Source organism: Artemia franciscana, chromosome 20 (assembly GCF_032884065.1).
Source record: "Artemia franciscana chromosome 20, ASM3288406v1, whole genome shotgun sequence".
Taxonomy (NCBI): domain Eukaryota; kingdom Metazoa; phylum Arthropoda; class Branchiopoda; order Anostraca; family Artemiidae; genus Artemia; species Artemia franciscana.
In genome coordinates, this window is record NC_088882.1 from 7,159,753 (window position 1) to 7,184,542 (window position 24,790).

The window sequence follows — 24,790 nt, forward strand, 5'->3', positions numbered from 1 at the left end:
CAACATTTCCTTTACCACTTCCTGGCAGTTACAACAAGACATCCTAACCAATCCTGAGACATTGCAGATACACTATTTCGGAAACCTGAATGCTTATAGTTTTTTGAATTTAGCCAATGTTTTCTTTTGATTTGTATCTAAAACGACCCTTAGTTATTCCCAAGACATTGCACATATGTCCTCTTAACAGCCTGTATACACATAGGGTCTTCTGATTTTGTTTAGTATCCCTTCAAAATTCTCTCAAAGTTTTGACTCAATAACCTGAACCGTTTCTGAGACGATGCAGATACACTTTTTTGAACCTGGATGCACATAGTATCTTCTGCTTGTTTGACATCCTCCTTCAAATTCCTAAGAGTTTAAACTTAATACTCTTAGTTGTTAATAAGACTTTCAGTTTAGACGGCTGTTCCTGATGCCCTTGAGTTGGTACAAGATCTCCAACAACATGCCCTAGAATTTTCAACTTAATACTCTAATCCGTTCCTGAAACATTGCAGATACGCACTTTTGACAATCGAGATACGCATAGTGAGTGTCTTTTAGTCCATCATGCTCTCCATATTTTCTGAAGATTTTGCCTTGATAATCTTAGCCTGTCCAAAGATTCGTTTTACAAGACAGCTATTTTTAGGATATGGATTTTATAATGCTGTTTATTTAATAATTCATATTCTCTTTTGAATCTGTTAAAATTGTTTTCTTAAACATATATTTTAAACCTTCAATACCTGGCAAATTTCTAATGGGAAGAAAAGTTTTATCCTTCATAATTTGCTCTTGTTTTGTCAACCGAAAAGGTTTCACAAAAGAATTATGAAAAAAAACTACTAAAAAAACAAACTAGGATGATTTTCTGCCAATGATAAAGAAAAAAGCAAAAAAAAAAAAAAAGTAGATATTTCGACCAAGACCTTGGCTAGGCTGTCCTGAGCGCTTTAAAAAGAAAAAGAAAAGGTGCATATAAAGAGAGAAACCTTTTGAGGTAAACTGAACCGAACCAGAAAAGTGACAAAAAAAGAAGCAAATTAATAACCATTCAATAATTATTTTTTCGACAAATCTTTCCCTTGTGGTTATTAAATAAAAAAAACAAGTTTTTTTAACTGAAAGTAAGGAGCGACATTAAAACTTAAAACGAACAGAAATTACTTCGTATATGAAAGAGGCTGCTTCCTCATCAACGCCCCGCTCTTTACGCTAAAGTTTGACTCTGTCTCTCAATTCTTCTTTTTAAAACAGTAAAAAACTTTAGCGTAAAGAGCGGGGCGTTGATGAGGAAGCAGCCTCTTTCATATACGAAGTAATTTCTGTTCGTTTTAAGTTTTAATGTCGCTCCTTACTTTCAGTTAAAAAAACTTGTTTTTTTTATTTAATTTCTGAACGTTTTTGAATCAATGCATGTTTTGATTTTGGCTCTCCGCAGAGGAATAATTAAAACGAAATTTGCATTGTTTTTTTTTGGCTAAATGGCTTTCTCATAATTTTGATCGAATGATTTTGAGAAAAAAAGAGCGGGGGAGGAAGTCTAGTTGCCCTCCGATTTTTTGGTTAATTAAAAAGGCAACTAGAACTTTTAATTTTTTACGAATATTTTTATTAGTAAAAGATTTACGTAACTTATAAATTAGCTTACGTAAAGAACTTTTGTATTCTCATATTTTTATTACATATATGAGGGCGTTCGCCCCCTTGTCAGATCCTCGCTCTTTACACTAAAGCTTAAATTTTGTCCCAATTCATTAAGAATGACCCCAGAATCACAAAAGCCGTAGAATAAATAGTTGAAATTACTAAAAATACTTTAACGTAAAGAGCGAGGTATTAGGAGGAGTTGAGCCCCTCAAATGGGTAATAATTTCTGTTTGTTTCAAGTTTTAATGCTGTTCCTTACTTCCAGCTGAAAGATTTTTTCATATTTATTTTTTCATTGTGTTTTTAAAGGATGCTAGTAAATCCTGCGCTCCCTTCATGGAGATTTTCTTCCCCCATGACAAATTATCGATGGAAAGTTCCCCCAGCATATCCCCCTCTTCTCAACCCTCCCCAACCAAAAAAATCCTCCTGAAAACGCCTGTATACTTCCCAGTAACCATTACTATATGTAAGCATTGGTCAAAGTTTGTAACTTGTTGCCCCTCCCATGGGGACTGTGGGGGAGTAAGTCGTCCCCAAAGACATAGTTATAAGGTTTTTCGACTACGCTGAATAAAATGGCTATCTCAGAATTTTGATCCGTTGACTTTGGTAAAATAATTAGCGTGGGAGGGGGCCTAGGTTCCCTCCAATTTTTTTGGTCACTTAAAAAGGGCACTAGAACTTTTCATTTCCGTTAGAATGAGCCCTCTTGCAACATTCTAGGACAACTGGGTCGATACGATCACCCCTGGGAAAAAAAAAACAAAAAAAAAAACAAATAAACACGCATCCGTGATCTGCCTTCTGGCAAAAAATACAAAATTCCACATTTTTGTAGATAGGAGCTTGAAACTTCTACAGTAGGGTTCTCTGATACACTGAATCTGATGGTGTGATTTTCGTTAAGATTCTATGACTTCTAGGGGGCGTTTCCCCCTATTTTCTAAAATAACGCAAATTTTCTCAGGCTCGTAACTTTTGATGGGTAAGACTAAACTTGATGAAACTTATATATTGAAAATCAGCATTAAAATGCGATTCTTTTGATGTAGGTATTGGTATCAAAATTCCATTTTTTAGAGTTTTGGTTACTATTGAGCCGGGTCTTTCCTTACTACAGTTCGTTACCACGAACTGTTTGATCATACCTTTTCTGCTGATCATATTCGTGTGAAGACGGCTAATTGCTCTTGCTTAAAATAAAGAGGAATGTGAGCTGATTTTTGTTTTTGTTTTTACTAGTTTCTAGCAGAAAAAGGATTTTTTTTGTGTTTTTTTGCCTGTCTGTTTAAAATATCAAAAGTAGGGCTTATAAAAACTTGTGTGAGCTCTGTTCAAGATAACATAGGATTATATAGAGTATATGATAATTAGGATTTGAAATTACTTAAATATTCTTTTTTTTGTCATTTGTAGCCATTTTGGCCTTAGAGCATGTTCATTATCGATATACTCTGGGAAGCTTTACTAAGCCTACTATTAAGGCTCCCCCAAAAATTTGAATTACGCTTTAAAATGTTTTACTTTTATTTCAAAGCCTTCTGCACTCCATGTCTTTTCCAAAAACAAAATTCTGACACTTTAATAAAAAAAAAGTTTTTTTTTGTGCGAGCCGGACATATGTTACGATAATAAAAGAAAAAAATAAGTTAGAAAGAAAGAAAGTGAACACTGTTAAAAAAATTGTCGAAAAACCATCAAGTTGAAATTGTTTTTAATGTGCTACTTTTCAAGCAAAAATTTTAGCAAGTCAACACCGAGAATTCAATCATAGTATTTGAACCAGACCTGATACATCTCTTTAATGATGGGTGTGGCCTGGCAAAAAGTCATTCTGACCTACGTCAACTGATCAGATTACACTTTAAGTGTTTTCCAAGCACGTAGATATTGGTAGCAATAAATTACGCTTTTGTGTTGTAAAAGTGATAAAAAACAAAAATGACCCGAGAAAATCCCGAGGCTTAAGTCACTGGGACCGGAACTTACGTTATCAATTTTTCCTTAACAATGGCGCAAGGACCTCGTTAAATTTATCAGATTGAAGGATGAGGCTAATTCTGATTAATACAAAAATAACCTATATATAATAAAAAGTGTAGGAGGAGAAAGTGTGGGAAAGCTGTTTACTATTTCAAAGCTGAGACTTTCTTCATTTCCGTTTCCCAAAATTTAAGTTTAACCTAATGACGCAAGTATAACTGGGAATTTTATTAAACCGAAGAATTCTGATAATTTTATAGCTTAATTATGTGCTAAACCTTGGAAAAAAACTAGAAAGTATTTAAGGCACAAAATGTAATTTTCGGTTCAGTTTGTCAAAATTTCTGTTCATTACAATCAACTCTGAAATAATTTCTTCATTTCCATTTCTCGAAATTCAGCATTTACCTAATGACGCAAATCTAACCGGGCCTTTTTCTAAACCAAAGAACTCTAATAATTTTATAGTATCATTGGAAAAAAAACAACTAGAAAGTAGTTAAGGCAAAAAAGTAATTTTCGGTTCAGTTTGGTCAAAATTTGCGTTCATAATAATCAGCTCTGAAATAGTTTCTTCATTTTCGTGTCTCAAAATTTAGAATTAACCTAATGGCACAAAGCTAACTGGTACTTTTTCTGAGCCCAAGAATTCTATTAATTTCTATAGCTACATTTTATGTTAGACCTTGAAAAAAAAGAAAGTAGCTTTGGCGCAAAAAGTAATTTTCGGTTCAGTTCGGTAAAAATTTCTGTTTATTAAAATAAACTCTGAAGTAAGATTTATTCGTCATGAAATACACATACAATATTACATTTTACTATTGCCCTAAATGCTTTTTTGCCTGTAAAGAAGGGGGAAGATAAACAAATCACTTACTCAGAGAGAAAAAACAACAGCAAGCTAATCACTTACTCACAGAGAGAAGAGCGAAAAGAAGAAGAAAAAAATATAAATAAAATACAAACTATAGAAAAAAAACTAAATAGACTAATATATGGAATTGACTAAATTAAATAAGTAGATCAGTAGATTAAGTAGACTCCAATGAAATAATAATAATATAAATAGATGAAAAAAATAGATATAATAACTTCTAAGAAGCAAAAGAGTTTTAAAATTTTTTTTTTAACAAACCGATTGAGTGGCACCTTCGAGTTGAGTCGGACAACTTATTCCATACAATATGACTCGCAATTAAAGGATTAAAATCTGACCTTACACAAGGAGTACAAGGAACTTGAATACAATTTTTGGCATTGCGAAATTTATTATTATTCTGATCAGAGGTGAAAGATGGCGGAATAATTAGGGGATGGGGGAGGTCACCATCAAGCAGCGAAAATAAAACATGCACACGAAAGAATATACAGTGACTCGAGATCAATTATTGGTTTCCTTAAAATACCGAAACTCCCGCAAGTCTTCATTTTGACTAAAACACATATTTACGTATAAAAATAGATAAAATAACTTCTAAGAAGCCAAAGAATTTTTTTTTTTTTAACAAACCGAATGAGTGGCACCCTCGAGCTGAGTCGGGCAACTTATTCCATACAATGTGACTCGCAATTAAAGGATTAAAATCTGACTTTACACAAGGAGTACAAGGAACTTGAATATAATTTTTGACATTGCGAAGTTTATTATTATTTTGATCAGAGGTGAAAGATGGCGGAACAATTAGGGGACGGGGGAGGTCACCATGACGCTGAGACCAAGTAAAACATGCAAACGAAACAATATAATATGATTCGAGATCAAGTAATGGGATAACTCTTGAGCGACTAGTTTCCTTAATGACATTTTTAGCTTTATTGTAAACCTTAGAAAGCGGTTTTAAAAATGAAGGAAAGGTTGACATCCATACTATAGGACAGTAAGAAACGTGAGATTGGATCAAGCTGTGAAAAGAGATTTTTAAAATTGATCTAGGGAAAATATGTTTATTTCTCAAAATTTGAGATTAACCTAAGGACACAAATCTAACCGGAACTTTTTCTAAACTCTTGAATTTTAATAATTATATACGATACATTATATAATCTTAAGCGGCTTTCACACTGTGTATGCAATTCTCTATGCTAAGTAACGTAAGTGTAACATTTCAGGCACGAACAAGGTTTTTTTTTTTTCATATTAGGCCAACGTTGTAACCCCTGTCCAAGATTGTCACAATCATCATAATGATATTATCAAATATTAGAAACGCGGAAGTAAGTTGAATCTATGATAAAGCGTGAAAGGCTTTTTAGCAAAAGTTGAAATTATTTTCAAAATATATTAACTCGTATCATTTCTTTGCTAATACTTTTTCTTCCTTTACTACTTTCGATTTGTTTTCAAACAGTTCGTGTTAACGAACTGTAGTAAGGAGCGACCCGACTCAATAGTAGCCAAAACTCTAAATAATGGCACTTTGATACCAATAGCTACATTAAAAGAATCGCATTTTAATGCTGATTTTAAATATATAAGTTTTATCAAGTTTAATCTTACCCATCAAAAGTTACGAGCCTGAGAAAATTTGCCTTATTTTAGAAAACAGGGGGAAACAACCCCTAAAAGTCATAGAATATTAATGAAAATACACTATCATATTCAGCGTATCAGAGAACCCTATTGTAGAAGTTTCAAGCTCCTATCAAGAAAAATGTGGAATTTTGTATTTTTTGCCAGAAGGCAGATCTGTTTATTTGTTTGTTGTTTTTTTTCCCAGGGGTGATCGTATCGACCTAGTGGTCCTAGAATCTTGCGAGAGGCCTTATTCTAACGGAAATGAAAAGTTCTAGTGTCCTTTTTAAGTGACAAAAAAAATTGGAGGGTATCTAGGCCCCCTCCAAAGCTAATTATTTTCCCAACGTCACCGGATCAAAATTCTGAGATAGCCATTTTATCCAGCGTAGTCAAAAAACCTTGTAACTATGTCTTTGGGGACGACTTACTCCCCAGCAGTCCCCGTGGGAGGGGCCACAAGTTACAAACTTTGACCAGCGCTTACATATAGTAATGGTTATTTGGAAGAGTACAGACGTTTTCTGGGGGATTTTTATGTTGGGGGAGGGAGTGAGAAGATGGGGTATATTGGGGGAACTTTCCTTGGAGGAATTTGTCATGGGGGAAGAAAATTATCATGAAAGGAGCGCAGGATTCTCTAGCATTATTAAAAAAAAACGAAAAATAAATATGAAAAAAAATTTTCAACTGAAAGTAAAGAGAAGCATTAAAACTTAAACCAAAGAGAAATTATTACGCATATGATGGGCTCACCTCCTCCTAATACCTCCCTCTTTACGCTAAAGCATTTTTAGTAATTTCAACTATTTATTCTACGGCTTTTGTGATTCAGGGGTCATTCTTAAGAAATTGGGACAAAATTTAAGCTTTAGTGTAAAGAGCGAGGTACTGACGAGGGGATGAACCCCTTCAAATACGTAATAAAAAAAATGAGAATACAGAAGTTCGTTACGTAAGCTAATTTATAAGTTACGTATCTCTTTTACTAATACAAAGATTCGTAAAAATTAAAAGTTCTAGTAGCCTTTTTAAGTAACCAAAAAATAGGAGGGCAACTAGGCCTCCTCCCCCGCTCCTTTTTTCTCAATATCATTCGATCAAAACTATGAGAAAGCCAATTAGCCAAAAAAAATGCAAATTTCGTTTTAGTTATTCATATGCGGAGAGCCAAAATCAAAAAAATGCATTGATTCAAAAACGTTCAAAAATTAAATAAAAAAAAACAAGTTTTTTAACGGAAGTAAGGAGCGACATTAAAATTTAAAACGAACAAAAATTACTTCGTATATGAAAGGGGTTGCTTCCTCATCCACACCCCGCTCTTTACGCTAAAGTTTTTTACTGTTTTAAAAAATAGAGTTAAGAGAAAGAGTCAAACTTTAGCGTAAAGAGCGGGGTGTTGATGAGGAAGTAGCCCCTTTAATATACGAAGTAATTTTTGTTCGTTTTAAGTTTTAATGTCGCTCCTTACTTTCCGTTAAAAAAACTTGTTATTTTTTATTGAATTCTATTTTGGGATTGCATTAGAGTCACTGTAAGACAGAGGTGAATTTAGGAAGGGGGAGAGGGGACAGTTGCCCCAGGAGCAGAAACACTAGAGGCGCGAAATTTCAAATAAACAATCTAACTGTTATAGTCATTTTGTAATTTTTAACATTTTTTTTTAGTAGAGCAGAGGGCGCCGTTGTCAGTATGTATAAGAAAATCGAATCCATAATTTTTTAAGTCAAAGCAAATTGCTTCAAATTTGGTAAAAATATTATGATAATTTAGATTTCATTCAATTGTTCCATGAACTCCAAGAAATGAAAAAATAACTGAGCACTGAAAAACTTCCTCAAAGAAACTTGTTGATGTGATAGAATTACCTGTGCAATCTGGAGATGAAGGGGTCTTCGCAAGCATAAGTAACGAACTGTCGTTAGTATGTTGAATCAATAATAACGCACCTCGAATCAAATATGGGCCAGGAGCAACTAAATGGACGAGATAGTTAATAAATTTGCAGTGATTTAAGTAAGAGTAGTCAGATTTAAATAAAGTTAAAATATTGTTATTAAATGTAAAAGGTGTTAAAATTTCACCTGACAATTTTTGGGCAGGAGGGGGTGAGGAAGCACTAATAAAAATTCTGTCCCGGGTACAAGAGAGGCCAGAACCACCATTACTATAAAGGCTCTTATTAAAGGTTAATAAAGCATATGATAGTCAACAGAAATTATTCGTAAGTAGTATGGTCATAATATGTCTGAGCACTGCGCCCGGGCACCTGCAACCACTAACCAAACCCGGATGCCTTCAGTAAACTGAAGTCACTAGCCCTTCTTGTTGGCAAAATCAGTCTGTGTACTGTACCTGGATCTTGTACCTGGATACTGTACCTGGATCTGGACAGATAATGAGCGTTTTTACAGATGGCTGTATGAAAAATACCAGTTGCTAAGCAGTTTCCAATGAAATAGTACTATACGTTCAAAAGAGGCCCTCTCCTCTTTGCACATGGGTAGCCATCTGGACATATATTGAGAATTATATACCAGATGCTTATATGAAAAAAAACAGTTGTTCTGTATCGAGATTTATTCATTGTTTACGGGTTGCCTTTCTTGGCACAACGGGATTGCGTAATATATGAAGATACTTACAAAGCAGTTTCCAAAGATTTCAGACATGTTTATTGTGCAACTGATTTCTCTGGCCTTGAGTGAAGTCAATGCCTTTCTTGGCACTGTTTCAAAACAGATTGTACAATGAAATGAGATGGCTGCTAAGCAGTCTCCGAGGATATCAGAAATATTTGACAGGTTTGTAATATGAACTAAAGGCTCCTTCTATTTCTGTGTTCAATGCTCCTTCCAAGTTCCGCTTCCATTCTGAAATTTCTCAATACAGAGAAAAAGTAACACTTCAGTTCTGAATTTTCCCAAAGAAGAGAAAAAAGTTCAACTTCTTTTCTGAATTTTCTCAAAAACAGAAAATGAGCATGACATAAAATTTAAATAACTAATTTCATTTTATTACGAATTGAAGACTTGGTGAGATTTTTTGGCGGGATATTTTCATTGTCAGAAACATGCAAACCGAAAATTTTCTTTTAAAAAGTTGAAAACAATACGGAAACAAAATCAAGCCTAGCAAATAATAAATTACAGAACATCTCTTGCAACTACTCCTTTCTTCCATACTGGTTTAATATCACAAATGATTTATAAAGGGAATTCCCAATCACGCAATGTATTACACGATATCTATAGCCACTACTCTTTTCTTCCCTACAGGTTTGTTATCAAGAAGAATATTTAACGATGATTCTCTAGCACATAATAAATTACACGACACCTAGAACCAATACACTTTTCTTCTTATTTGTTTAATATCCTGAATAAAGTTTAATGGCTACTCCATAAGGCACTTGGAGGAGCAATGAACTCTTATGCAACTGATTTCTCTGTCTTTGAGTGAGGATATAAAAGTTTGATGGAGAGTTATTGCAGTTCCATAGGGACATTTGATTAGTTCAAACTGATTCAAGTTTCATTTGAAAAAATTAAATACTACTTTCGCTATTACGAAACAAGTCTTTTTTACCTTGAGCAAAGATATGAAAGTTTGATGAAGTGTTTTTCAGCTTAAATGCTACACCAATAGATTCTAGAATAATGGGACTATATGACACTGAAGCTATTGGTTTGAAAAAAAACATCTTTTGGTGTTATACTTGAATCTGATTTTCGTTATTGACAGTGGAACATAAAAATTGACCCGTAACTGGAAAGTAAGCACAATATGTTTAACTGAGATAGAAGCTTTTGAAGTACTATATTACATTACATGAACCAACTAAGATTTCAAGACCAAGTGATTACATCATAAAATAAAAGTGGCTAAGAACTGAGTACTGTTCAGGAAAAAGTCAGACAACTATACAGTTTTTCGGAGATAGTGTTGCATGCAAAGGGTAATATCTTTACAGCCAGACGATGACCCCGAAATCCCACTACTCAATGTAGAATAGTTTTGATGTCCGAATTTGAAAGGGACTTATCCATAGGTTAGGGCGACATCCATAAGATGAGGTTAGGCTCTACACGCAGTGGCTGCCAAGGGATACACATGATTGTGATAAAGGGCATATAACACTGTAAATTGCATGCTATATCATGAGATCACCGTTTATGGATGAGTGATAGTAATCTTTAAGAATTATTTTTATATAAATGTTTCTGTTTTTCGAAAAGAAATTTCCTTCTGAATGTATTTAAATAACAAACATCTTCAATCTTAACCCGTCTTTATTTTTAAAATAGTGCTAGTTCATAGGTAAATCTCTACTCTAGAGGGTTTATTTCGCACTCAATAGTGGAAAACAATCTTTGCAGATTCCACAACCACAGTAAGAAGATATTTACGTTTCAACATTGTTATCGATACACGTCGGTTGTTTTTCAAACATAATTTGGCAATATTTTGTAACAAGCTGATAAAAATTTGGATGAATCAATCCATTTGGGGCTTTTCTAAAAGCCAGCGAGATGCAAATGGGGTTTGTGAAGAAGCAGAGACACTTGAATATCAATTTTCACGAAGTTTCACTGGAGCCTGAGACTTGTGAAGGAGATTTTTCCAGAGTCAGAAACAGGTGAATCAGACAAAACTTCTTTTTAAAAAATTTGAAAATCGAACAAACAAAATTGTCTTTTTTCAAGATTCAGAGACAGGTGTAAGGGATATTTCTAAATATGAGATAAATGAATATTATCCAATATAACCATGCTAATTATTATTTTTTATGTTGCCACGAATGTAAGACCTGATGAGATTTCTTTTATTGGACTTTTTCCACTCTGAAACACGCAAACCAGAAATTTTTTCAGTAAGTTGAAAAAACACACAAATAGAATCATGGAAACATTCAAACAGTGCCACCATCTATTTTGTTATAGTTACAGCTGCCAACATAGGCAGTTTTATCTGACCGAAACTCTAAGTGCTGTCATCTATTGTGCTATAGTTACGATGGCAGTACAGGCAATTTTTAACCAGTAGCATGCCATAGGCAGCATAGGTTACATTAAACTAATTGCGTAAAGCAGTTAGTCTAATCCAATCTATTTTAAGATATGAAAAAAATGAAAAATTTTCTAAGTTAAAGAATTGAAAAAATTATAAATTCCAAAACACTAGTTCAGACATTCAAAATGTCATTACAAATATTGATTTTCTCAAATGAAAAACCACGACTATCATATGTATATTATTTTTATTTTATGTTTCAAAAATACCGCAAGTTAATTTTTTTCTATAAGTATATATAATTTCGTTTAAAGACATGAAAATAAAGGCGAAAAATTTTGAAATCCCATCAAAAATTTGCCAAGGACGATTCAGTACATATATTATTTTTCTAAAAGAAAAGTCACGACTAGCATATGTTCTGTAGCATGTAGTATATGTTGCTTATTTTTTCGTATTTCAAAAAATATAAAAGTGAATTTTTTTGTTATAAGTAGCAATTTTAATACATAAAGTTAGTTGGACCGAATTTTAAGCTAAAAAAGTTTGGGGACTTGGGACCCTTGCAAATTTCCATACTACCCATCTCATTAGGGAAGGCATCGTTCATTAACATGAAACCTATTGCTTAAAAAGTATTTCTAAGAACATCGTTTCATTAATGGCTTGTTAATTCAATTGACTAGCGCATCGTTCCTATATGCTTAGGAACCACCGGTTGAAACTCTATACCTATCAAATATTTTTTATACCATCGGAAACTACTTAGCAACTATTTTAAATCATTGAAAAATCTGTTTCGGAATAGTCCTGAGCAATGCGTGGAAAGAATTTTTGGAAACAATGCATTGATCTTGATGCGTAACAACTGCTATCTTCGCATGAACCTCTATTACAGAACTCTCATTATCGGCCCAGATGGATATGCAGGTGCAAAACCGATAGGGTTGTTACAATAGAGGGGTTGGGCTGTCATAAAATGTATTATGCCTATAAGAGGGGTTAGTAGCTCTAATTGGATGCAGCTACCTGGGCGCAGTGGTCGGACGTATCATGCTTACAAAAAAGGTTAGTAATTCTAATAGACTGCAGGAATCCAGGAAGAGTATATGGACGCATTATGCCTACAAGAAGGGCTAGTAACTCCCATTGACTGAAGATACCCGTGTTAGGTTAGGTTAGTGGCTGTGTGTACCCAGGCACGGTTGTAGGTTGGCTGTAGGTGTGGTTATATTATGTTAGAATAGTGGCTGTAGGTACTTTGACGTAGTACTCAGATGTATTTTTCATACAAAAGGGGCTAGTAACTCCAAATGGCTGTAGGTACTGAATTAACTTAGTCTATTGGCTGTAGGCACCCAAGCACAGTGCTTGGACGCATTGGGTTAGGTTACTAACCTTATTATTAGGTTACCAATTTTGTTATAGCCTATTAAGTATCAATGCATCGAAACCAAAAATTTATGATATTTAATAGGACTGGTCCTGCCCCCATTCCTCCCAGTGCTGTATAATGACCCATCAGAAGCTGTACAAGACCTGTATTTGGGATTATTTCTGGACCAAAGTTTCAGAACCTAGTGCAACACCATAGCTTGCAAGTCGGGAAAAGGCGTTAAAGTTTTGAAACGTTTTTGATACTTTTACGTTGCCAAATTACTATATGTTACATTAATCCTAAGTAGCACCTTATATAGATTATGGGTGCCTGAATTTGGGGATTTTAGTTAAAATTTTAGGCGAGTTAAAGTTCTTGAGAATAATGCTAAAATGCTTATAGTAAAGTGTATTGTCTGGATAAGGTGGCTGATATACCCCTGCCACAGAGAGTTAGTAGCTCCTCAATTGCCACCTGGTTTCACACTACATTCACTGGATAAGACGTCCCCTGTACCCCTTTCACAGAGAGGGACTATCCTAAGAGGATCTAGGTAATACTTCTTTTGTTCTTTTCCCCTTTACACAAAGAGTGAGCAGCCCCATGCATCTAGGTAATACGTCTGTCACCCCTCTACCGTTACTTTTTTCGTCCTCAGTTGTTAAATATTATGAAGAAGGTTTAATGGTGACTCCCGAATATTTCCATCTTCCATCTACCTAACTAAATTCATAGGTAGCGTTATTGTTAACTATAGTTATAGATTGTGGTACGTTTTTCTTTCACAGAGACCCTTTTTTAGCCTCTAAGCAGTTTTTTTCGTTGATCACGTGATATTATTGTCTAATGCAGCAATCAAATGTGAAACTCTAAATTTCCTACAGTAAAAAAAACGAAATATTAGCCAACTAAAGAAGCAAGTCATTGTTATTATTATATTCTTAAAAATACATTCAAAGAAAATGCTATCAATGCATTGATTCCAAGCGCAAGCCACCTGGTGGCTTCAATATATCGTGCCAAGCTAATATGTAATTGCTATACCTTGAGATAAATGCTTTTGAGAATCTCTTGGCATCATTCCAGCCACTCTTCGTTTCCAAGAATTTTAAGAACAATGAGTTAGTCAACTGAACCTACAAGTCAATAATATTATTTCGTTCTTAGAAACATATTCCAGCAAATGCTATGAATGCGTAGTTTCCAGGTGCTCCTTCAGAAAGAGTTGGTCTTGCCACAACAAGAATTTTAGCCTAGACATACAAGAAAAAACTCACTACCAAACAAAATTAAAGGAAATAAATGTAATTGCTGCAATATTCAACTCTCACTTGAGGTACTTATTTTAAGCCTTGATTAGCATATTGATTTTATTGTGCTCTTGATGACATTGTGAAAAATTGAAATATATTGCAAAAATAGAAATAGTTTTGTATAAGTCAAAAAGTTATGTTTTGCTGTTTTAAAGTGAAAATTTCATAACTTTTTTTTTTTATTTATTTCATTTAAAACCTTTAGACGCCTAAGCAAAATTTATAAATCGAATTTGGGTAAATTTTAAGGCGGTTGTTTACTTTGTTGAAGTTTTATTTTGAATTTAAGAATTTTGATGTTTTGAATTTGAGGTAAAACTCCAATAATTGATCAGAAAAAAAGTTTATTTAGACTGAAAACATGGTTTTGTATCCCCTAATCTCTAACAAGTTTGATGTTCTTTTACGCTAATTTTAAAAGCTCACAACACCTAGCCTCCTTGGTTTCGCTTCGCAAATACACTAAAGATAACTTCTACGCCCCATAAAGCAATGTAATAAAAAAAGTTTTGGGGGATCGAAAAATCCAATCAAACCTAATTTTTACAACTTTTGGTAAGAGAAGGACTAAATTTTTTTTTAGTCCTCCTCCCAAACAAAAAATTATATTGCCCTATTTTACACCCATACTACTTTTCAACTCCATCCCTTAGCTGTTCCTGAGATATTGAAGATGTGCTATTTCGATAACCTTATACACAGTGTATTCAATTTTCTTTTGCCTCTCCATGAGTCATAATATAAAGTATAGCTGCAAAATATAAAGTATAGTAAAATTTCATCTTGATCTTCCATGCTATCCCCGAGGTACTCCAGACAATGCACTTTGAGAAATCCGATGTACATAATGTATTTCGTTTTTTTTTAAGACACACTTGTCATTGCAGAACTTCCAAAAAATGCCCAGTCGTACTTTGTTATCTAAAACTCTTCAGAGGCCTAGAGGGCTTCAGCACCTAACGTTATATACAAGTCTTCCCTGTCTCATTTGAGTCACACGTTCCCAGTACCGTCACCTTCTTTGATTCTCTTCATCGGTTATTTATGATTGCTAAGTGAGAGAACTGATCTAGATATTTGGCACACCTTCAGTCCCGCTAATCTTAAATATTCTTCGAAAGTAATTGCTATTCAATTAAAGAAATTTTGTCTCTACATCCTTAGACAGACTTTAGGTTAAGTATCAATATGTCAACATGGTCGATATTGTCAATATATGCCAATATATGTCAACATTGCTGAAAAACAGGTACGTCACCAGATTCAGAGGGATACTTTGCTAAATCTGCAAAAAAACGTTATTTAATTGAGAGAATGCTATATGTGCATATACCATCTGACACATAATCTGTCTTTCAAAACTACCGTCTTGAGCTAGTGAGCTACTTAGGTACCTGGATTTACTAATATCCCAATTTTACTTTCCTAAAATTGCTGATTTGCTGCAAAAACAATGAATTGTCATTTGATATCGACTTCCTGTCGGTCGCATTGACTTTCAGCCCTCTTTGGGACGCTTATAAAGCCATATCACCATTTTGCTTTTATATATTTTCTGTGAAATAAGTTCAAGAGTTATTTTGTTGGTAAAATCAAAGGAATATATTTGTGAGTTTAATTGAGCGTAATAACAGAATTTTGCAGGATCTCGAGACGAAGATAGTAAATACGGCAAATAAAATTGACTATATGAGGCCTCCATTGCGTCAGATTAAACCCAACAGCAAATCACTTTATCTGTCCACGTTCCGTCTGTGCACATAACTGCCCATTAAACATGACACTGTAATCTTTAAAATTTTCCCTGGGATTCTCCGAAGCCAAAGAATTTCCGATGTTGCTCTACGATGTACTGAATGAAAGGCTTTCATAAATTCTTGATCAAAGGCTTTCGGTAAATTGTGTCATTAATTCATCTGATTCTTGAAGCAAATACTGAAGGCTAAAGATTTGGTCACAACACAATCGATTCGGTGGAAAGCTCTGTTGCCTGTCTCCAATAAAAAGTATGTATTTTTGATGTAATCATTTTTTAAATCTAATATTTAGTTTTAATACAGAGCTTTTCCATTTAGAACTACTGTTTCAGTGGAGAGTAGTCACTGGTCATTTTGCTCAATGGTTTTCATACAATCTGAATATAATGCTGTAAGATCCATTATTTTTCTAGGGCAATTTTTAGATTTCAGTAATATTTTGTAAAAATTTTTATGCCAGTAAACTTTTATGGGTTGCTTTGAATTTTATGGATTTTAAATATTTGAAATCAGCAGAAGACGTTTTGTGTATAGTTATCAGAGTTTTCTTTTGTACGGTATTCGTATATTTTAGGTTCCACCTGAATTACTGCGTAAAACAAAGCCTAATTCAGCTTGTTTGTCTTTTTTGCGCAAAAGTTAATCTTTGCAGACAATAATTTTTTTCTTTTAATTTTCTAAAAGTGCTCATTACTCGTTGCATATATATTTCTTTTAGTTATGCTCGTTTTTCATTTCATAGTCCAAGTTATTCTAAATATCAAGGGGGAGTGAGGCTCTCGTCTACGTTTGAAAATATATTTTCAATTGAATGGGATAGTCTGCTAAAGGTTGCACTTTTACCACTCCTTCTTGTAGACTGAATAGTCTAAAATGATTTAAACGCCTTTGAGGATTTTGTTAGTAATTTAACCCTATTTAGTTCAATATTACTGATTAATTGCAATGGATGAAAGTGACATTTGTCTTTTCTCACCTTTTCTGGGAACAGCTGGGGATACCTCACTGACCCTTCTATCGCTGCTGAAGCTGTGGATACCTTAATTGAAATTATTTATGGAATGTCCCAAGGCTAAATCCTTGGTACTATGTTATTCCTTACCTATACAAATGACCTGATTCCATTTTTAGGACACCATCATTAATTATCTGCCGTGGTACCAAAAAAGCTATTCTATAGCCACGGAAACAGCATCACTAATATTATCAACATCATGAACAAATGGCATCTTTATTAAATAGGCTGAGGGAAAAATTTACTACTAGTAGCTTCTTGTTAGTATACACTGAATGTTCTCAGTAGAATTTGGAGCGTTGCATTTATCCCCATTTGGGCCTAAATTGTTGATGTAATGCGGAAAAATGGATGAAAACAACGATTGTCGTTTCTGGAGTTCAGAGTTCAGAATTCAGAGTTTTATTCACTAATAAATACAGGTTGGAAAAACAATATTCATGTTCCCCCTCGAAAGACTCCAAGGCCAGGGATACAATGGGGATAAAAAAAATACAATATAGGCACCAAACAAAAAAAGAAGAAAATAATAGCCAAACAACGTATAAAATTTAAAAAGGACCATATCTGAGGCCTGGGAATCAAAGCACAAATAAGACAGCAATACACCATGGAAAAAATACACTCAGGGTACACCAGCTCCTCAGAGAAAAAGAAAAAAAAACGAAAACAAAATACTTTTCCATTTGGTTCTTAACTAAATGGTCTACTTAGAATAAATATCTCCTTTGAACTTGCTAAAAATACTTCAACGTAAAGAGCGAGGTACTGAGGAGGGTTCGAGGGTTTATTTATATTACGTATATCAGAGGGGTTCATCCCCTCGCTAAAACATACTTTAGCGTAAAGAGTGAGGCGTTAAAGAGGGGACGAACCCCCTCATACATATAATAATTTCTGTTTGTTTCAAGTTATAATGCTTCTCCTTACTTTCAGTTGAAAAAACTTGTTTCTTTATTTTTTTTTCATCGTTGTTTTAAATAATTCTGGAAAATTCAGCACACCCAACATGGAAACCATCTTCTCCCATAATACATTTCTCCAAGGAAAGAACCTCTCACGTCACCCATGACCCCCCCCCTCCAGAAAAAATTCCACCTGAAAACTTCATTATAATTCGTCAATAACCAACACTATATGTAAACAATAGGCAATGTTCATAACTTGTAGCCCTTCCCCTGGAGACTGTTGTTGATTAAGTCGTCCTCAAAGACATATTTATTAAGTTTTTGACTATTCTCAACAAAATGACTATCTCAAAATTTTTACCATGTGACTTGGGAAAAAATGAGCGTGGGAAGGGGCCTAGTTGCCCTCCAATTTTTGGTCACTTAAAAAGGGCTCTAGAACTTTTAATTTCCATTAGAATGAGCCCTCTTGCAACATTCTAGGACCACTGGGTCGATACGATCACCCCGGAGAAAAAAAAAACAAAAACAGAAAAACAAATAAACACGCATCCGTGATCTGTCTTCTGGCAAAAAATCGAAAGTCCAAATTTTTGCAGATGGGAGCTTGAAACCTCTACAATAGGGTTCTCTGATACACTGAATGTGATGGTGAAATTTTTATTAAGATTCTACGAAATTTAGGGAATGTTTCCCTCTTGTTTCGAAAATAAGGCACATTTTCTCAGGCTCTTAACTTTTGACGAGTAAGAATTAGCTCAATGGATTATATATTTAAAATCAGCGTAAAAATGCAAATCTTTTGATGTATATATTGGTATCAAAGTTCTGTTTTTAGAGTTTTGGTTACTATTGAGCCAGGTCGATCCTTTGTACAGTTTGTTCCCACGAACTGTTTGATTATCATCAAGCAGCATACCGAGAAACCGGACCATCTGATTCTTTGATCTACCACGGTACACCTGAAATTGTGTAATCTGAGGGAAAGCTTTGCCACAATTCAAAAATTAGGAAAATGTGACTTACCATCATTCAAGACCAACTAATTCGCATCAAACTGTGAAATTAATCTCTCGGATATTGCCACAAGGTTAAACCTGATATCATATTCTGTTTTCCCAAGGGTCCCAAGAGTGGTGCCATTTTTGTTAGAAGTTGTATCGGAACACGAACGAACATCAGCATGACACAGCTTACAGCATGCAAGAGGCCTGGCCTTTTTGACCGCCGAAATCGGATTATTAATATGAATCAGAAATTTAACGGGGCCAAGAACAGATCCCTGAGGGAACCCATAATCTACTTGATAAGACCTCCGAACAAGTGGATCAATTGAAATAAACCTACAAGAAAGATATGATTAAAACCAAGAGAAAGCATTTGACCTTATACCAATGTGCCTTAGTTTCCAAAGGAGAATCCGATGGGTCAAAGGATCGAAAGCTTTACAAACATCCAAAAATGAAGCTGCTGGAATAAGACCAGATTCTACTGCCAAATGAACTGAAATCAAAAGAGTTGTGCAAGAATGCACTGTAGAGTGAGTTGCTCGAAATCAAAACCAAGAAATCATACAAAAATTCTTTTGTATCGAGAAAACTAGAAGCCTGGATAGCATAACCTTCACAAACATTTTACTGAAAAGAAAGAGGAGAAAAATTGGTCTATAATTAGGAGGTTCACTCCTACAACCACCTTTATAAAGTTCTATAACCTTTGCTTGCTTGGAAGACTCAGGAGAAGTTCCTATCTCAATACACAGATTGTCAAGCTTGATCAATGGTGACAGAACAGCTGGCAGAATGGAGAGGATAACGCTTGTAGCAGTTCTGTCAGGCCTTGAAGACGATGAACCTCAAACTGACCTCAAATTTTACGAACAACCTCAAACTGAGAAATAGAGTTTAAGACCATTGAATTTCAACATAAGGGTCCAAGATAGGCTCTGAAATTGCAACGGGAAGTTGTAGAGCTTGTACAGGAAGCAGTCGTCTTCCCTATATTAGCAATATAAGAGGTAAGCTGTAGCTGAACATATTCTTCTCATTAGACAGTCTTACCATCGAAAATTAGTACTGTTGGAAATGAAGATAGAGGGGGACTAGGTATAAGAAACTAATTAATTATATACCATATCTTCCTACAACTTTCTAAAATCAAAAAATTTCCTATGATAACTGTGACTTAGCCTTCCGACATAGAGAATTAAATACAGTCATATAGGACTTGAACCGTTGATGATGGGCTGCAGATGATGAAGTCTTTTAAAGCTTTCACAAATAATTTTTCATTTTCCAACTTTTATAGAGACCTAAAGTTATCCATGGAATCGGCGTTGCTACCTTTTTCGAAATATGAGGCACTGGACTCTGACGGCAAACTTCTAGGATACCTCCTTTCACTAAATCATAAAAAATGTCAAAAGAGCGGTTAAAATCTGATTCAGAAACAAAGATATCCCTAATCTGGACTGATCAGTCATCCCTGATCTCGGCTGATCAGTCAGACGAGAAGAAGTAGACTCAGCTAAGTATCACCAAAACGAAAAAATGGGAGATTAGATGGTGATGCTGTATGCTGTGCCTGATCAGCACTTTTATATCGGGAAAGGATAGGAAAGTGATCAGAAATATTACTAACCACCACAAAATTATCCAAGACATCTGGTGACGAAAAAGTATTAGAATTAAGAGACGCATGTGTCTGTATAACTTGGGTTGGTATTTAAACTGAAGGTAGAGCTCCCAAAAAAAGCATTATCGACAAATAATCTAGAGCTGAAGCAAAATTTTCATTTAGCAGGTTGAAGTTGAAATCCCCCATAAGAATTAGTTTATAGGGATGCTTTTGGACTGATTCCAAAACATATTCAGAATTTTCATAAACGAAGGAACAGATCCTTTAAGGAGATCTGTAAACCAAACCCACCACTAAATCTTTACACCTGGACTTAATCTATTTAAAAAGGGATTCAAAAATTTCTCTCTTATTTCTGCTCAAATCACTTCAGAGTTGCTTGGGAACAGCTGGGAATAGGTCGCTGGCCGATCTATCGTTGCTGATGTTATTGACAACTAAATTCAGATCACTTATGTAGTACCTCAAGGCTAAATCCTTGGTCCATATCTATTTCTTACTTATATAAATGACCTTAGCTCATTATTAGAACAACAAAACTAAGTCTCTGCTGTGGATGGTATCAGAAAGGGTCTTCTCAAGCCCCAACAAGAGAATTATCAAGTATATCAGATGCAATGCTCTTGTCTTGACCTCAGTATAGATCTACTGGGATCCAATGTGTTATTTATTCATAGAGCTATTTCAAAGGGAAGGGCATATCTTAGAAACTATGGAAGAGACTCTTTAGATTAAAAATTGAAAGCTGTAGTACCCCTACGAAGCTAACCCTACGTCTATACTAGCTAACCCAAAAAGGCTCAGAAAATTAGGATGAAACTTTCAGGAGATTCTTAGTATATGTCGAACATAACCAAAACACAGTATTTCATGCTAATTGTTAAAATGCACGTCAGCAATATCAAAGGAACAGCTGAGAATATTAAGTCCTAAGTTCTATAGCACGTTGGTAGAGATGCTGGAGAGTGACGAGAGGGGAGTCAGCCCCCTGCCTTTTTTAGATGCTTTTCCTTGACACTGATCAATTCTGAAAGTCATTTTGATCTGTTTTTTTTTCAGTTTTCTTAAAAAAGTTTCATTAGAAAGTATCCTTTGAAGTGAACAACCTGGCATAAAAGTAAAAAACCTTTTTGTACCCCTGACCCACCATACGTCTACTCGTAGTTGGAAAGTACCGATTTTTCAAGTTCATGGAGTTTTCAAGGGAGTTCTATATTTTCTTCGGTGGTGCCAGGTTGAACTGCAAGGTTAAATAATATTTACTAATTCGTGAAATTTGACAACGCATTTGTCCATAAAAACTTCAAAAATTAATAAAATGTTGGTGACCATAGACGACTACACCTTCAGAGAAAAACAAACTTTTTTAAGCTTTTTGGTGTTATATTTTTTATTTTTTGTTTGCCCACATTTCCTTTCTGAAAGCCTAAAAAGCTACCATCTGCCACTGTCAATACCTAACACTACCCCTTAAAATGGGTAGCTATCACAACCCGCTACCGCTAAAATCTGTGTAACTGAATGTGGGGGTCTTTTTCTTTATAGATAAAAGATGTATATGGTTGTGTAAGTTTCCACTTAACTAATTCAAGCAATTGGATTTTATATTTACTGTCCTTGGCACTTTAACAATCTTATCTTTGTTTTATAGTAGAAATTTTTCTGCTGCACCCAAAGCTTTGCTTTTCAGTTTATTTTTTGTTTTTTAGTGTTTTTTGCTATAGACGCTTATCAAGTACCACTAAATCACGTTCAATCTTTTCATGTCACCAATTTAGTTAAAAGAAATGCTTTGATACATGAAATACGAATCTTATGACCTCCTAGATATACGATGATGGGGAAATGATTAGTAGAAAAAAAATCTGCTATTATTTTATCAAATTGGCTGAACCTGACTTGAAGTCAAAGCATTTCTACTTCAAAATAGCCTTTTTTTTTGTGGCCTTCAAAAATGGCCTTGATTGAAAGCCTTTTTTTGTTTGCTTTTTTATTTATACGTTATTTACAGGATTTGATAAGGCTCTTAAGTCATAGGTATGCAAAGTAATTTGAGCAAAAAAGGTACTGCGCAGATTAATATTTTCTTATTTTTGTGAAAATTCCTTTGAATCAAAGGTCGTAATTGGTTGGGTCTATCCCAAAAACCTTCATGTATTTGCAGTAATTTAATTTGAATTTTTGAAATTGACAAAAAGGGGTTGTACCCCTTCTAGTTGAGAAAATATTTTAATGTCAGATTAAATTTATGTGTTCTTATACACAGAGCTCGAAATGAGAGTGACTCTATTTAAAACAAAAATTGCCCCTCTTGCACGCCGTATCCTTCAAATGCTTAAAAAAAGGAAAATAGATACAAAGGATACATTCCTTTGTACACAAAAATAGATACACAAAACAGATACATTCCTCAAGTATAGAAGAAAAGGGATACATTCTTAGGAAAAAATATTTTGAGCAGAGGTGTGCTGTACACGCAACAAGAATTTATATACAAGGGAGAGAGAAGGTGATATTTCCAAAAAAAAGTTACAGTCAAAATTAATCGTACTCGTATTTACAGACGAAAGTAGTCACGATCACAGTCACAAGTACCGTAGCTGAAGCCACGGTAGCAGTGGCAGTAGCTCTGAAATTTTCAAGTTAACTCCCTTATCCGTTCACAGGCTTGGATTTGCGGCATTTGGATGGCCTGGACGCACACAATTTCTTTTCATTTATTTCAACATACCTCTCAATATTTTCAGAAGTTTCACCTTTATATCCTTATCCTATTTAGAAATGCTCTCCCTCCCCCCTTTCCCAATAACAAATCCTGAATATCAGCAATGGGCAAATTGCATGACTTACAATTCTTGCTGCAAGGGCTATTGGGTTAAGGCCTTCCCAGAGGCATAGCCATAATATTTTTTGACAATTTCGAATAAAAATTTTTTTCCAAAACTTTTATTAGTGCTGAGAGAGGACATCTAACAAAGGCAAAGGTAGCTGTTGCCCTCCCATCACTTTCCAACATCCATTTGAACAAGCCCTGAAAGTTTGAACTTAATAGCCGCTGTCACACTTACGATTTTCGTCAGCGCTTGGTTACGACATTTCTAAAAGAATACAATTTGGATATAGTAAAATTGTTCCCAATTGAGGGTACTATAATAGACAGGTACTGGCAAAACTCTACTCTACGTACTGCAATAAATCAGACGTTTATGCGGCAGGAATTTACCCCATCCTGAGAAAAATTTATTTAAAAAGAATTCGGAGTAGTTATTTCAGGTACTGTAAGTTTCTCCTTTTCATTCCTCCTTGGACACATAACCGGGTTCTAATTAGTAATTATGGTGCACCTCATATGACATTGAAGTTGGAAAAGCAACACAGGAAGCTCTCAAGTACTGCTTTTGATGGGCTTCCTTCACTTAATCATCTTGTAATTTTTTTCTATAGTTAAATTTCGTTGGTTGACTTTTTTTCTTTTCTTTTCCTTGTGAATTTCATTTCATGTTTGCATTTAATTTTGTTTTTCTTATTTCTCTATAATTCATTTTTTTGTGTTTAATTAATGTAAGATTTTTTTGTGTAGTCGTCATTTTTTTGTTTTTTGTATGTTTTGCATTTTGTGTGTATTTCACTGTTTTTACTCTACATTTTAATGCTTTTATAGTGTTTTTATGGGTAGGTTTATAGTGTTTGGTGGCTTGCAAAAACACGAATAATTGGATGTAAAGCATATTTTTATTATGAAAATATCTGTAAAACGCCTTTGGAATGATTAAGGACACCAGAGGGTCTCGTGTGCCATCCGTAGTGTGACACGATGAGGAGAATTTCTTGGACTAACATGTTCTACAGCTCACTATTACATAAACATAACTTTTATTCGCACAAAAAACATTTCTGCAATAAGAGCGGACATATTCTGCCCTTAGTGTCAATATAAAATTCTCTTTCCAAAGGAGAGGATCTCCATAATACCTATTTATTGTACATAGACTGTGCGTACATAGACTATTGTAAATACATATTTATTGTACACATTGATGAATGCGGCATCATGTGAAAACCTGGCTTTGAACCCGGGAGAAAATTCGTGCAGCTTTTCAATAGTTTTAGGTCAATTGATTATCGTGAAATTTCTGCCTTATAGCACTGTACACCAATCAGAGAGGCGGGGGCGTGCGCCCCCCTGACGTAGTAGTTTTGTGTAGTATTTGACGTAGTAGATTTGTGATTGGGACCGCTTGATCTGGTTTGGGTTTGAACAAAAGTTTTTTTTTTTTAATTGATTTTTAATAGCTGAGGTTTTAATAAGTTTTAATTATTAAGACTTTTCTTTTTGCAAACAAGTCTCAAGCAATGTTTTAGTTACTTTTTGCGGTCTCTGTTAGATTTTACTAATGATGCATACCGCCAAAAAGTATTTCATAAAATTTTAGTATATTAAGGGAATCTGTCCGTATTACCACGAAAGTGAACTGGGAGGCGAAAATCTTCATAATAACAAGGAGGGGAATTTAAAACCCTAATTTCTTTAAGCTGTCGAAATGATATTTCAGGATGGTGCTGTCACAACGGGGCTGAAAAGCCAAACATTTGTTTCTTTTTACTCTCAGAATTTTGTTTTCGAGTCTTG

The 24,790-nt window shown here is 34.6% G+C and overlaps 1 protein-coding gene across 2 annotated transcripts in view; it reads left to right on the forward strand.

The window, feature by feature from the left end:
- Positions 1–24,790, forward strand: part of LOC136040220 (uncharacterized) — a 121,502-nt gene that overhangs the window by 46,629 nt on the left and 50,083 nt on the right. The window contains exons 2-3 of one of the 2 annotated variants that reach the window (XM_065724417.1): positions 10,519–10,778; positions 15,488–15,849. The exons of the other annotated variant lie outside the window; for it this stretch is intronic. The gene's annotated coding sequence lies outside the window, so the exon portion shown is untranslated. The remainder of the gene's footprint in view (positions 1–10,518; positions 10,779–15,487; positions 15,850–24,790) is intronic. 2 annotated transcript variants of the gene reach the window in all.